This window comes from Onychomys torridus, chromosome 1 (genome assembly GCF_903995425.1).
Source record: "Onychomys torridus chromosome 1, mOncTor1.1, whole genome shotgun sequence".
In the NCBI taxonomy this organism is placed as follows: Eukaryota; Metazoa; Chordata; class Mammalia; order Rodentia; family Cricetidae; genus Onychomys; species Onychomys torridus.
Window position 1 is genome coordinate 156,099,920 of NC_050443.1, and position 13,695 is coordinate 156,113,614.

Consider the following 13,695-nt stretch of genomic DNA (forward strand, 5'->3'; position numbering starts at 1 on the left):
CCCCAGTGTTTCCAACATCAATTACTCTTTTGTTGTAAATAGTTGAATAGAATTATTTAAGGAAGATGTTCAGGGAGGAAAAAGAAAATTATATTCATTCTATAAAAGAATGGGTTTCATTATGACATAGTTGTACATATATCACTTATTTAAATCAGACTCATCCTACCCTTGTCTAGCTCAAATAACACCCCTTTCAGGTGGTGCCTGGTTGTAGCACTCCTCAAGTTACAGAGAGTGACTGTGACACCAGGCAGTATCCTGAGCATAGGAAACCTCCAAGCCTTCCCCCGCAGTGACACACTTTCTCCAAAAAAGCCATACCTCCTAAGAGTGCCACTCCCTTTGGGGGCCATTTTCTTTCACACCACCACAGTGACAATGGATTCTTCACCTGTAATACTGTCACTGTCACACCCAGTTTCCCCATCTGCTCACCTGACCATTGGGAACCGTGGGCTTGTCAGTGGCCAGGACTGCTAGTCTTCACTAGACTGGCCCATTGTGCTTTAGGCTTTGGGTCCTCATATCCAGAAAGCCGGGGTTGGGCCTACAGGACGTTACCCACTTTTCTTTGTGTAGACTTTGTGGTTCCTGTTCTTTTCAGCTCCCCTGTCTCCCCATCATGATTCCCAATGCTCTTCTGTGTCTCTTTGGAATATCATATGTTCCTGTTTCCCTTGAATCTTCTTACCCACAAACTTCTGTGGAAGAAGCTTCCCCCCCCCATGGAAAATCCTGCAGTTTCTGTTTTAGTTTTAGCATCGAAAACCTGCAGAGCTGACATGACTTTACTTTACTGCTATATCTATCTATCTACCTGTCTGTCTGTCTGTCTGTCTGTCTATCTATAGTGTGTGTGTGTGTGTGTGTGTGTGTGTGTGTGTGTTTACATATATGGAAATCTGACTGGGATATATATGTATACTTTTTTGTTTGTTTAGCATTCTTCTCCTTAGAACAAGCAGGAATGAAGCTAATCATGGGGTTATGGGCTCATCTTTTTAGGGCTAATTTCTTTTTTTGTTTTTGAGCTGAGGATCAAACCCAGGGCCTTGCACTTGCTCTACCACTGAGCTAAATCCCCAACCCCTAGTTTCTTTTTTAAAGATTCTTTTTTATTTAGGTGTTATGTGTGTGCGTTTGTATGTGTGTACGTGTCCGCAGAGGACAGGGGGGCATCTGAATTACTGGAGCTGGGGTTACAGGAAGTTGTAAACTGGCTACCGTGGAACTAGGAACCAAACATGGATTTTCTGAAAGAGCAGCTAGTGATCTTAACTGCTGGGCCGTCTGTCCGGTCCCTGGGGCCACTTCCTTCTGCATGGAACTGTGCATTTGCAGCAGTCCCCAGGTGGGAGGCTCCTGTTGTTAGCTTCAGGTTCTTAAATTTTGAATTAAAGACTGCACATTTTCATTTTGCACTGATTCCACAAGTTATGTGTTATTTCCTGCCTTCCCCCTTTCTTAATCTTTTGGTTTGTTTGTTTGTCTTATTTATTTATTTTTTTGTTTGTTTTTGAGACAGGGTTTCTCTGTGTAATTTTGGTGCCTGTCCTGGAACTCAGTCTGTAGACCAGGCTGGCCTCGAACTCACAGAGATCCACCTGCCTCTGCCTCACGAGTGCTGTGATTAAAGGCGTGCGCCACTACCTCTGCCTGGCTGCCTTCCCCCTTTCTTATACCTACAATTTTCCCTCCCTTCCCTTCCCCTCCCCTTCCCTCTTTCTACCCCTCCCCCCCCCCCCCCGTGTCCACAGCTTTAGCTGTCCCCTGATTGGTCTCCAGGTTATTTTCCCACTCTCCACTCTCATTTCCTCTTCTCTGCCTGCTCTGTGCCTGGACCACTGGCTTCCAGCTGCACTGCAGTTCTTTGGAGTTTGCAGTGGGCAGTGGCTTTCTGTGCTCTGCCTCATTGCCTCCTGTCTTCCAGAAGGCATTTCTTGATTTTTCCCTGCCTTCGTTTTCTCTGCTTTTAAATAATTTATCCTTTAAAAAGCAATTTGGTACTTTATGTTTTGCTTGTGTATTGGGTGCAAAACAAACATTCTGTCTACTATCTTGATTTTTTTTTGTGTTTGAGTGTTTTGCCTACATGTATGTAAGTGCATCACATGTGTGCAGTGCAGGCAGAGACTAGCAAAGAGTGTAGGAATCCCTGGAACTGGAGTTAGAGGTAGTTGTGAGTTGCCGTGTGGGTGCTGGGAAGCAGACTTTCTTTTGCTTCTGTTGGTTCAGTTTTTCTGAGTTACATCTGTTCTCTTGATTGAAAACTTAGAGGGAATTTTAAAATCAAGTGCAGAGTCATTGGCTTTTATTATCTTTTGTTTTATGTGAGCAGAAAGAATTATTTTTAAAATGCAAGGATTTTCTTATTAATGTTTATTTATTTTATTTATTTATTTATTTTTCTATTATCAGCTTGATACAGTATAAATTCTTATCCTAATAGTGAAATGTTTCACTGAGGCTTGCCCAGTAATTGAGTAAAACCAAAACTTATTATAAGCCACAGTCATCCTAGGGTCCCCCTTGCTATATAGCCTCCCTGGTTCTGTGGGTTGCAGTCTGATTGTTCTTTGTTTTATATCTAGTATCCACTTGTGAGTGAGTACATACCATGTTTGTCCTTCTGGGTTTGGGTTACCTCACTCAGGATGATATTTTCTAGTTCCATTCATTTGCCTGTAAATTTCATGCAGTCATTGTTTTTCTCTGCTGAGTAGTACTCCATTGTGTATATGCACCACATTTTCTTAATCTATTCTTCAGTTGACAGGCATTTATGAATAGTGCTGCTATGAACATAGTTGAGCATGTATCTTTGTAGTATGATTGAGCATTCCTTGGGTATATGCCCAAGAGTGGTATGGCTGGGTCTTGAGGTAGATCAATTCCCAATTGTCTGAGAAACCACCAATACTGATTTCCACAGTGGTTGAACAAGTTTGCATTCCCACCAACAGCGGAGGAGTGTTACCTTTACTCTGCATCCTCTCCAACATTGACTGTCATTAGTGTTTTTGATCATAGCCATTCTGACAGGTGTAAGGTGGTATCTCAGAGTTGTTTTGATTTGCATTTCTCTGATGATTAAGGATGTTGAGCATTTCTTTAAATGTCTTTCAGCCATTTGTGATTCTTCTTTTGAGAATTCTCTGTTTAGTTCTTTAGCCCATTTTTTAATTGGATTGTTCAGTATTTTGACTCAAGTCCAAGTGGATCAAAGACCTCAACATAAATCCAGTTACACTAAACTTAATAGAAGAGAAAGTAGGAAGTACTCTTGAACACATTGGCACAGGAGATCACTTCCTAAATATAACACCAGCAGCACAGACACTGAGAACAACAATTAATAAATGGGACCTCTTGAAACTGAGACGCTTTTGTAGGGCAAAAGACACGGTCAATAAGACAAAACGACAGCCTACAGAATGGGAAAAGGTCTTCACCAACCCCACATCTGATAGAGGGCTGATCTCCACAGTATATAATGTTTATTTTTTAAATGTGGATGGCTCATGAATAATATTTGTGTGATTCATTGAATATAATTCAAAGCTGGGCTGTGTTGGTACACGCCTTTAATCCCAGCACTCGGGAGGCAGAAGCAGGCGGATCTCTGTGTGTTTGAGACCAGCCTCGTCTACAGAGTGAGTTTCAGGACGGAAGTACACAGAGAAGCCCTGTCTTGAAAAGCACCCCCCATCATATAAAAGTGCTCTAATATGAACTGGGATGGAAGTAGCACACTCCTGTGGTTTATAGAACTGCCTTGCTGTTGACTGGCTTTCTTAACAAAGTTGCTAAATTTCAGCTGAAGTTTGGCTCAATTCTGTGTCTTTGATATAGTTTCCATTGTAGCTCTACATACTTTGAAAGATTATGGAAAAGAGTTAAGTAAGTAAGTATGATGGCATAATTATATGAATCAAAACAAAATGGTTAAAGTTAACTCGAGGAAGGTGTCAGTGGTTCTGTAGAGGCGAGCCCAGTCTGCGAAGAGGAAGTTTCGTAGCCAGCACAACTGTGGCTCACTGAGCACAAGCTTCACTAGGTGCTTAGCTTTGACAGGTGAGTTTGCCTGAGTTCACACTTGTGTATTGGATGGCAGTGACCTTCAGTCTCATCTCTACTGGAAGCTCACCTTCTGCTAGTAAGCAGAGTCTTCAGTTCCACTGTGCTAACATAAGCTTGAACCACATTTCTGAGTCAGTACCTTTCTCTGCAAAGTCTTTAATGATACCTAAATATTACACAGTTACTTTTGAAATGTAATGGATGTTGCATGTCTATAGTCCTAGCACTCAGGAGTATTGTAAACTGGAGAAAATTTATCTGACTACTATGCCACATAGACTTTATCTCCAAAAGAAAAAAAATAAGAAAAAAGTAATTTAAAAAATAAATAGTATTTTAATTCATTCCTTTTATTTAAGAATTGATATTTTGTTAATCATTGATATTTTAAAAGAAGAAGCCTGCTGAGGCTTATATGCAGTTGAATTATGACCAATAATTTGGTTTTTACTTTGGCTTACTATTCACTTCTTAGGGAACAAAATATATTTAATTAGCTGTGAGATGCAAGCCCTCATTCCTTAAGGAATTTAGTTTAATCTACGTGAATTATATTGGAACATAGTGACTTGTCCTTTCAAAGCATCCTTAGAAACTTGTATTCTCCATAGTGTTCTGTTATTTATGAAGAAATAGACATTTTCTTTCTTTCTGACTTAGAATCATCTATGGAAAGAGCCACTTCTAAATATTCAGATTCAGTGTATACTGTAGATCTAACTTAATTTTCTGTAGCTTAAAATCTGCATTTTTAACTTATTTTCTTAATTCTTAATATTATTATTGTTTGAAGCTTGAGAACCACTGCTCTAGAGCAAAGAGTCCTGTCTAAAGAATTGGTTTTTGTTAAATTTGCCAATTCAGCACACATTTAGTAACTACTAAAGCTCATTATGTTAATGCTGACAGGTCAACTTCGTTATATGTACAGATGTTTGGAGAAACACTTAATGTGTATGTAAAAACTCACCTACAAATCTTCCAAATGAAATGATCATCACGTGCATGTGGTAACCGATCCCTTTCCATTGTAGCACGCACAGACTCTGCTTGTTGTGGTGTGTTTAGTTTTGCTGCTTGTTTCTGTTGTGATTAGAATACATTTCCCTCTTTCATTTGATTGCCTTGCTTACTTCCTTCTCAGACTAAGGCAAACTCCAGTGATTATGCAGCCATGTCGGTAAGTAGATACAAGCTAAAGTTAGCATGTAAATTAGAAAATGATGAACTTCCTGTAGGCTTATTTTTCCCAGAGAAAAATAAGTATTTAACTTGTAATTATTTTGACATTGCCCTTATATTTGCAGTGTGTTGGAAACATAGAGTTTAAAGGTAATGTTAGCTGTTTTGGTAAGGCAGGACTTTCTGGAATTTATTATGAAAGGCAATAGGAAATACATCTATGGGCAGGGCAGTGCTTTGGGAACCTGAGTCTTTCCTCTGTAAACTGATGCTAATGAGTATATGTCTGACATGGTTCTTTTGTGAGGATTGAATGAAATAGGACGCACAAGATGTTTAGAAGAATGCCTGGTATCTAATTGATTCTCAGAAACTGTTAGTTATTAGCACCACTTACTTTGAAGACTTTATACTTTTCCTGAATGTTCTTTTTGTACAACAATATACCACACTACACTTGTGGGTATTAGCCAAGTGTATAAGTCAAAACAGTTCATGAGCCCATGGGATACATGAGCCCTTGCTATTCATGAACCTATGTGATCCACGAGTCCATGCGATTCATGAGTCCACATGACAAAGCTTTTCCTGGGAAGATACAACACACAGCAGCATCTACTCATCCCAGATAGGGAGCCACAATAGACCAAAGTATGGATTGTTGTGGGTCTGGGGTCGTTCAGAGACTCACCAGTCAGACCATGAATAAGTTTTAACAAAGAAGAGGTTTTATTCATGTATTGATGCCAGGTCTACCCAGGACTCAGGATTCCTGAATGTAGTGCCCAGTCACCTCAGTCAGAAGTTTACAAAGGCAAAGAACATGAAGTTACATTCTGTGTAGGTGCAAGCAGAAGGTCCTCTCATGCAAATATGCTTTTGTTTACAGAAGAAAAAAACAGCAGTAAAAAATTAACCTTTAACCCTTGGCAGCCTAGTTTTACTTTATTCGCCTAAGCACAGAGATTTTAAACTTTTAAACATAAAGTTAGCTATCAATATAATGTTAGCCATCACAGGATACCACCAAAGTTCAACAGTGAACCAATCAGTTTTATTGAGGTTACTTACAAGAATATGGGTGTTATAATTTAAAAATGGTGAGCAGTGGTCTTGGCGGGTTGGAGCCAAGGGGCCCCAGGGCAGGTGAGAGAGAAAAACCATGCAGACAATGCTCATGTAGAGAATTTTATTGGGGGAAGGGAAGAAGGGATGCTGAGTGCACCTCTGGAGATAAAGGCTGAGGAGAGAGGAGGAATGAGAGAGGAAGAGAGGAGACAGAAAGAGGGAAGAGAAGGAGAGAAGGGGGTACAGACATAGCCTTGTGGGATGAGAGAGGAAGAGGTGGGTATTGGTGAAATTATTAAGGCCACTCCATGTAGTTAAAAGGGAGGTTTATTTTGTGGGGTAACTTACAAATGAAGGGGTAGGTTGCAGGGTCTGGCAAAGGTATAGCGCAGTCCGGCAGTGTTCTCTGGAGAACTCTGCTCGGTCTACCTCCAGCGTCCAGGGTCCCGGAACCAAGAGAGAGACCTCCTCTTGATCCTCGGTCTTCCGCTTCCTCCTCCTCCCCGCCTTGTGGGCGTGACCATTACCGAAGCCTCAATGGGGGTTGGAACTTCCAGGCCAATGCTGGGATGGCTATCCACTACAGGGGAGTGGTTTGCTCTGAAAGGGGACTGAGCAAATGCACAAATGGGTTATGTAGGATGACATTGTCAGTACCCTGAGTAGGCCAAAGTACTGCCTGTCCCCAAAGGTCCGGCCAGATCATACTTAAATGCTAACGAGGGGTGAAGTTACTCACAGGATCATAAATGACTCAAAGACAGCTGCATCATTTAAGCTCACCCCAACATGGGAGACAGCTCACAAGGCTGGGAATCTGGAACACACTGCACAGCCTACAGGCAGCTCAGCAAGTTAGACAGTGTCTCTCCTCTCAGTGACTCAGTTGGTCTAAATCTCTTTCAGGCTGCTCAGCTGGTTTCTGCTTCTTCTAGGGTGCTTGTCTGGTCTCTGTCTTCTTTGCAGCTTAGAATCTGAGAGGTCTCCTTCCTCCTTGGCTCTTCTGAGAGAGTGACTCTCAGCAGCTTGGCTTGTCTGCTCTTGCAGGGAGGGGCCTAGTGAATCTGGTCAGTTTCAGGGACTTCCTGAAGCTATTTTGAGTTGTTTACTTCCTGCCTAAGGAGCTTGCCTGCAAGATGGAATATTCAATCTTGGAGGAAACTATTACAGAACACAACTTACCTGAGCCATATGATCATGACCCAGTGCAAATATTTCTTTCTCATTCCAGCCCAGGACTGCTCTTCTGAATCACTTTAACCCTTACTTTTAAAAATGGCTTTATTGAAGTTTTTATTTATTTTTACTGTATTTGCCCTTTCTATCTCTAGTTGTGTGTCCTTGACAGTCAGAATAAGAGCTAATACATATTGAGATACTGAAATTTCTCCTTAGGGGGACAGTCTAATTTAGCATGTAACATGTAAATGTTCTATCATGCATCCTCCCTTTTCTGGTGTCCCTGTTTCCTGATTGGTCTGCACCAGCTCTCTTGCCTTACCTCTGTTTGTGCATACCACAAGTACTGATTGTGTTTTCTAAAACATGGCCTAATCGTACTTACCATTCAAAACTTAAGAGTTTTTAATTGTGCTAAATTAAATAAAATTCCATGGGCTAGCAAAAATAGCCTTTCTTGATACATTTCTGAATACATTGCTCAATTTGTGCTTTATCCAAACTGGCATATTTATTGTGCCCTGAATCTGTCTATCTTAGCTTCATTTATAGCTATAAAATGCTTGGATCTTTTCCCAGAGTTCTCTCTGATGCTGCCTCTTTCACACAGCTTTTGCTGATCACACTACATGAGGTTACTCTTCCCCTCCACCCCTCTTTTTCCTAGTTTGACTTCTGTGTGTGCTATTTGTAGACACTTCTTTCTCTCATTAGAGTTTTGTCCCTATCGTAGAGGAAGTGTGTCTACTCGTCTTTGTATTTTCTGTAGTTTTAATGCAGAGTACTTGGTAAGCATTTTTAGTTAACTGTAAGAGAAATAGTAAAGACATGGATTACGTTAAGCTCTCTGCAGGTCAGCTAGGGCTAGAGTGAGACCCTGTGTCAAGAAAAGCTACCTAAATAGAAAGTGCATTTATTTCAAAACTGTGCATACTGATGCGTTTTCCTTCATGTGAAGAATATGAATATTTAAAGCACCCACTGCCCAAATGTGCAACACCCCACAGGTATAGCAAAGTCTTAAGACTGTGTCTTGAGTTTCATCATGTGAAAGCTTCCTATCTATCTTTCTGGCTGTGGTAGTGCCTTCAGTGTTTTCCCTTTTCAGTGATTTCTGCCCCTCCATAGGGAAGCACACCCTATCCTGTCACAGACACACTTAGTACCCAGGGGACCACTGTAGGCCCCGATGACTGCCTCTTTGTTTAGCCATCTCATAGGGACATTAGGGCTTGCGGCACAAACCCCTGAATGTCTAACTAGACACATGCCACATGCAAATTTTGGTGCTTTCCCTATTTTCTTTGTATAAAGGTTAAAACATCTAGTTTTGTTAGAGGTTGTATTACAGAAAACTCTACAATGGTGTGTCAAACACAGGACCGTTCTGAGTGCCTCTATGTGCCGTCCCCGAAAGACACATAACCAACTCTAAGCACGCTGAGACCATGTAGCTATTTCAGTGTCGTTGGGAATGGCGAGCTGGCCGGCTGTCTGTGGCATTATTCCACATCATTCTGTAGGCTGTTCTTAGGGGGACAAAAGGAAATTACCTTGATCACCCTCCCAGACTTGGGTGTGCACGCACATGTGTATGTGCAAGAGAGTATGAATGTGTGTGTGTGTGTGTGTGTGTGTGTGTGTGTGTGTGTGTGTTTATCGGTAATTGAACTTAGGGCATTGCCTGTGCTAGGGAAACGATCTGCTATTGATCTGCTATTGATTTTCTGTTTTGAGACACAGTCTTGCCAACCTGCCCAGGCAGGCTTGATCCTCCTATTCAGCCTCTGAATAGCTAGTATTCTAGGCCTGTACCACCAGGCCCAGCTTTCTTCATGTTTTTGTTGGTGCTATTGTTTTTAATACATATTCACTCTTCTCTTAATACATTTCACTTATTTGTTTTTTGTGCATATGGGTGTTTTGCCTGTGTGTCTGTGTCACCATGAGTGCCTCTCCAGCCCTCATTTACTCTTTCAATACCCGATCTTAGATCGTGAGATTTGCTCCGCTGCAAGTGACTGGTTGTGTCCACATCAGCGCTATTCCCTAACCTAGGGCTTAGACTAGGGATGCTCCCTGTCCAGAAAGCTCTTGTCACCTGGAATAAGCGTATGCCAGGGCTTTGAGAACCCCCAATTCAAGGGTGCTGTGATGCAATGTGAGTTGTTTCTCTCTGCCTCCCAAAGAGACAGGGTTTCTACAGGGTGCTCTGGCTGCCCTAGAACTCTCTCTGTAGACCAGGCTTGAACTCAGAGATCATCTGTCTCTGCCTCCTAAGTGATGGAATTAAAGTCATGTGCTACCCACCCAGTCTGTTTTTTTCTTTTTTAGACAGAGTCTTACTATTTAGCCCTGGCTGGCCTGGAACTTCCAAAGATCCACCTGGTACCCTAATGCTGGGATTAAAGGTGTGCATCACCATTGCCTGGCTTTGTTTGTTTGTTTGTTTTTCCCCAATACTGCAAAATGTAATTGAAAACCATAGACCTTGATGGGAGTCACTTCATGTCAACTGCCGCAAAGCCACATTGTTAATGGAGAAGTGGGCGCTCTGACTGCATAGTTCACAGGTCCTTGTCATACCATTTCAGAGACTATGTCATTGAAATATGCTCCTCAGCACAATATGAAGACCCACTTGTACTAGCTTTTCAGTAAATCCTTAAAAAGTTGAAACTTGGTGAGCAATGGCGGTATATGCCTGCGTCCCCAACATAGGTGTAGATAAGAGGACCAAAAGTTCAAGGTCATCCTCAGCTATATACTGAGTTCAAAGCTAATGTGGGCTATGTAGAATCCTGTTTTTAAAAACCAAAAATAAAGAAATTGAGAGGACTAGGGGGGCAGGTCATAGGACCCTAGGGAAGAGGAAGAGAGGTTAATGGAGAGGGGGAAGGAAAGGTTGAAACCTAACAACCGTGTGCCTTTTTTGTTTTAGTTTTTGAGACAGGGTTTCATGTAGCCCAGGTTTGCTTAGAATTTGTTAGCTAGCTGAGGATGGTCTTTGAGCTCCAGATTTTCTTACCTCCCAACTGTTGGTATTATGGTCATGCCCCAACACACTTAGCTTGTATTATATTTTCATTTATGGCTGTGCCTATACCAGCTACTACATCCATCAGTAAGCTGTCTTTGGCTGACATTTGTCTAATTTACTAATGATCATATGTACCTACCTCTATAATATAATCTGTTAGTGACTCTGGCAACTTCTTTGGAAATTTTAAATTGTAACATCAGTGTAAAATATTGAATTTCCATTGCTTTATGTTCCTGGAACACTGAGCTGTATGCTTACACAAAGAAATATGGACATGGCCCAGTTTTCAGAGAGTTTCTGCTTTGATGATGGTTTCTTGTGTGTTTTAATTTTTCAACCTAAATATTGGGATTATATGGCTAGCAATCCATGGAGTCTATTTAATGAGCAAAGGAATTTATTTGGGGGTTAACTCACAAGACAGAATAAAGGAATTTGTTGCAGGATCCTGGAAGGGTGACACATGGTCCAGTGCTGTTCTCTGGCGAGCTCCACCCTGCTCTGTTCCAGCCTCCAAAACCATAAGGTAGTGAAGAGACAGCACTTAGGTGCATCCCAGGTATTAGGGATCCCCAGCGGCCACGCCCCAGGGTGTGTACTTCAAGGTCACAGGCAGGTGTAACAGCCACCTGCTACCTCACTAGGGGCGGTGCTTCAGTGGCTCAACCAACCACCCACTACAGATGAATTCCCTAGATTGACCATCCTACTCAGTGTCATCCACAGGGAAAAATGAAGTGAATCTTTAGCTTCTCTTGTTTGGTTGTTTGGGTTTTTTGGTTTATTTGTTTGTTTGGTTTGTTTAAAAATATTTGCCAAAGGATAAGAGTTTTTGGACCTAGTAATTAATTAAGTTAAACTCTCTATTTAAGGCTTAGCATGGTGATACATGCTTGTAATCCCAGTACTTGGGAGGCAGAAGATCAGGAGTTCAGACCTTCCTTGGATATGTAGTGAGTTTGAGGCCAGCCAAGGCTATAGGTGATCTTATCTAAAATAAATAAATAGTCAACAATAACAACAACAAAAATAAATCCACCCCCCCAAACAAAACAAAACAAAAACAAAACAAAACAAAAAACCACCTTCTTCCATTGAAGTATTTGTTTTGTAGTCCAGTGATTCATAGCTTGGAACAGGAGGAGTGTTTTCTAAACTTTGACCTTTCAAGACTTACTTAATGCTTCCCTGCCTTTTTTTTCTCTCTGGGACTGTCACAACAGCAGCAAGGATGCCTTCCAGAAAGCTAAATATGTGGATGTGGCATGCCCTTAAAGTCCACATCAGTACTGTTTAAAAAATGTATATTGCCCAAGCTAGATGAGCCATGGCAGGGCTGTGGAGGATTTAAGGGAAATAGAAATGTGTGTGTATTCCAGGGAATCACCTTGGGAAAATTTGTTTCAATTTTAAGGTAGTCAAGTTTATTTGATTCATATGCCCCCTCCAAAAAAGCAAGAATGTATGCTACAGTCTCAAGTCCTTATGAATGGTGAGCAGTAGAATTGAATTAAGGAGCCTTTTTAAAAGCCTAAGAAGAGAGAATGAGAGTTTGCAATTGATTGTGGGGCCTGGGGGAAGTGATGTAACCAATTCTTTCAGGGATAAAAATAGATGAAGACACAGAGTGAGTGTGAGGGAAACACAGAACTGTGCAAGTGTTGAGGGTGCTGGCTATGTTCGATGGGTGTATTTTGATAAACTGTGGGTGTTTTGGCACAGTCTCAAAAACCTTTCTTCAAGGTAGTATTAAAGTCATTATTAAAACACACTAAAGAATATAATCTTGATATTTAAACCTTTATAACTCACCCATTCTGTATTATTGGGAATTTGAGTCTGTATTATTGGGAATTTGGGACATTTTAGTGTGTTCACTTAGAAAATGCACTAAATCCTATCATGATGGCTAAAAGGACCTTGTGCATTGTGATGTCATCTTGAGGGGATTTTCATATTCTGTACTGTTTCAGGGCCTTTACATTTAATAACATTTTTATAGTTGAGTAAGATACACTTTTTATGCAGCAAAACTTCAGGTCAGTGGTTCTTTTTTCCTTCCTTCCTTCCTTCCTTCCTTCCTTCCTTCCTTCCTTCCTTCCTTCCTTTCTTTTTAAGACAGGGTTTCTCTGTGTAGACTTGACTGTTCTGGAACTCGCTCAGTAGACCAGGCTAGCCTTGAACTCACAGAGATCTGCCTGCCTCTGCCTCCCGAGTGCTGGGATTAAAGGCATGTGCTGCTACTGCCCGGCCAGGTCAGTGGTTCTTAATGTACAAATAGAAGGAAGAGTTACAGTAAAATGTTTCCTTTTGGATTATCTCTCTATATTTTAAATAACTTTTTTATTTCTAATTTTAATATTTAGTCCACATTTGATAAAAGACCTGATTCTCTCAGTCTATATATTTTAAAAGATTATGTATTGTGGCTCTTTAGGAAACTGTCCAATTCATCAAAAGCACTTTTCCTTTCTTTTTGTTTCTGAAAAGCTTACTCCTACAGTCTCCTGACTCAACTTTCTATATCAAACTAAGAGGCATTGCGTGTGTATAGAACAGAAATGTGCTGTGTGAGTGGAAGTGGCTTTAGAGAGCGAGGCGGGATGTCGAGGTTCACTCAGCAGTGTGAGATGTAGTTCCCTTTGTTTTCTTTTTTCTCCCAACCTTTGAAAACAAAACTTGATACTAAGTTAAAAAAAATAACACAGTGTCCGGTATATTTGTCTCTGTATGTTTTTTGTGAGTTTAAAAATAGTTCTTTCTTCAAGATGTGTGTGTGTGTGTGTGTGTGTGTGTGTGTGTGTGTGTGTGTGTGTGTAGATATTAAATAAAGGAAAATGCATCCTTCTGGGGTTAAGGAAGAGTAGATGTCATAGAAAGAATGGTTGTGATTTGTGATTTCAAGAGGGTATTTTTATATTATATGTACTTGTGAAAATGAAAGCAGCCTTGAAAAAATGCTTTCAAATAATTACTGTTGAAATTAAACCTTTCTTATTAGACTGTGAAATAAGAGAATGGCGAGACAGATACAAACTTCAAATAAACTTGAAGTACCAAATTAGTTTTTAAGTTTTCAATATTTCATCCACTATGGTCTTAGACCTATGAAAACATTACTTTGAAACCAAAACAGTTTG

The 13,695-nt window shown here is 40.8% G+C and overlaps 1 protein-coding gene across 1 annotated transcript in view; it reads left to right on the plus strand.

Annotated features, from left to right (window-relative positions):
• The window catches only part of Exoc6 (exocyst complex component 6), a 131,778-nt gene that overhangs the window by 72,365 nt on the left and 45,718 nt on the right, over positions 1-13,695 (plus strand). The window lies entirely within an intron of this gene.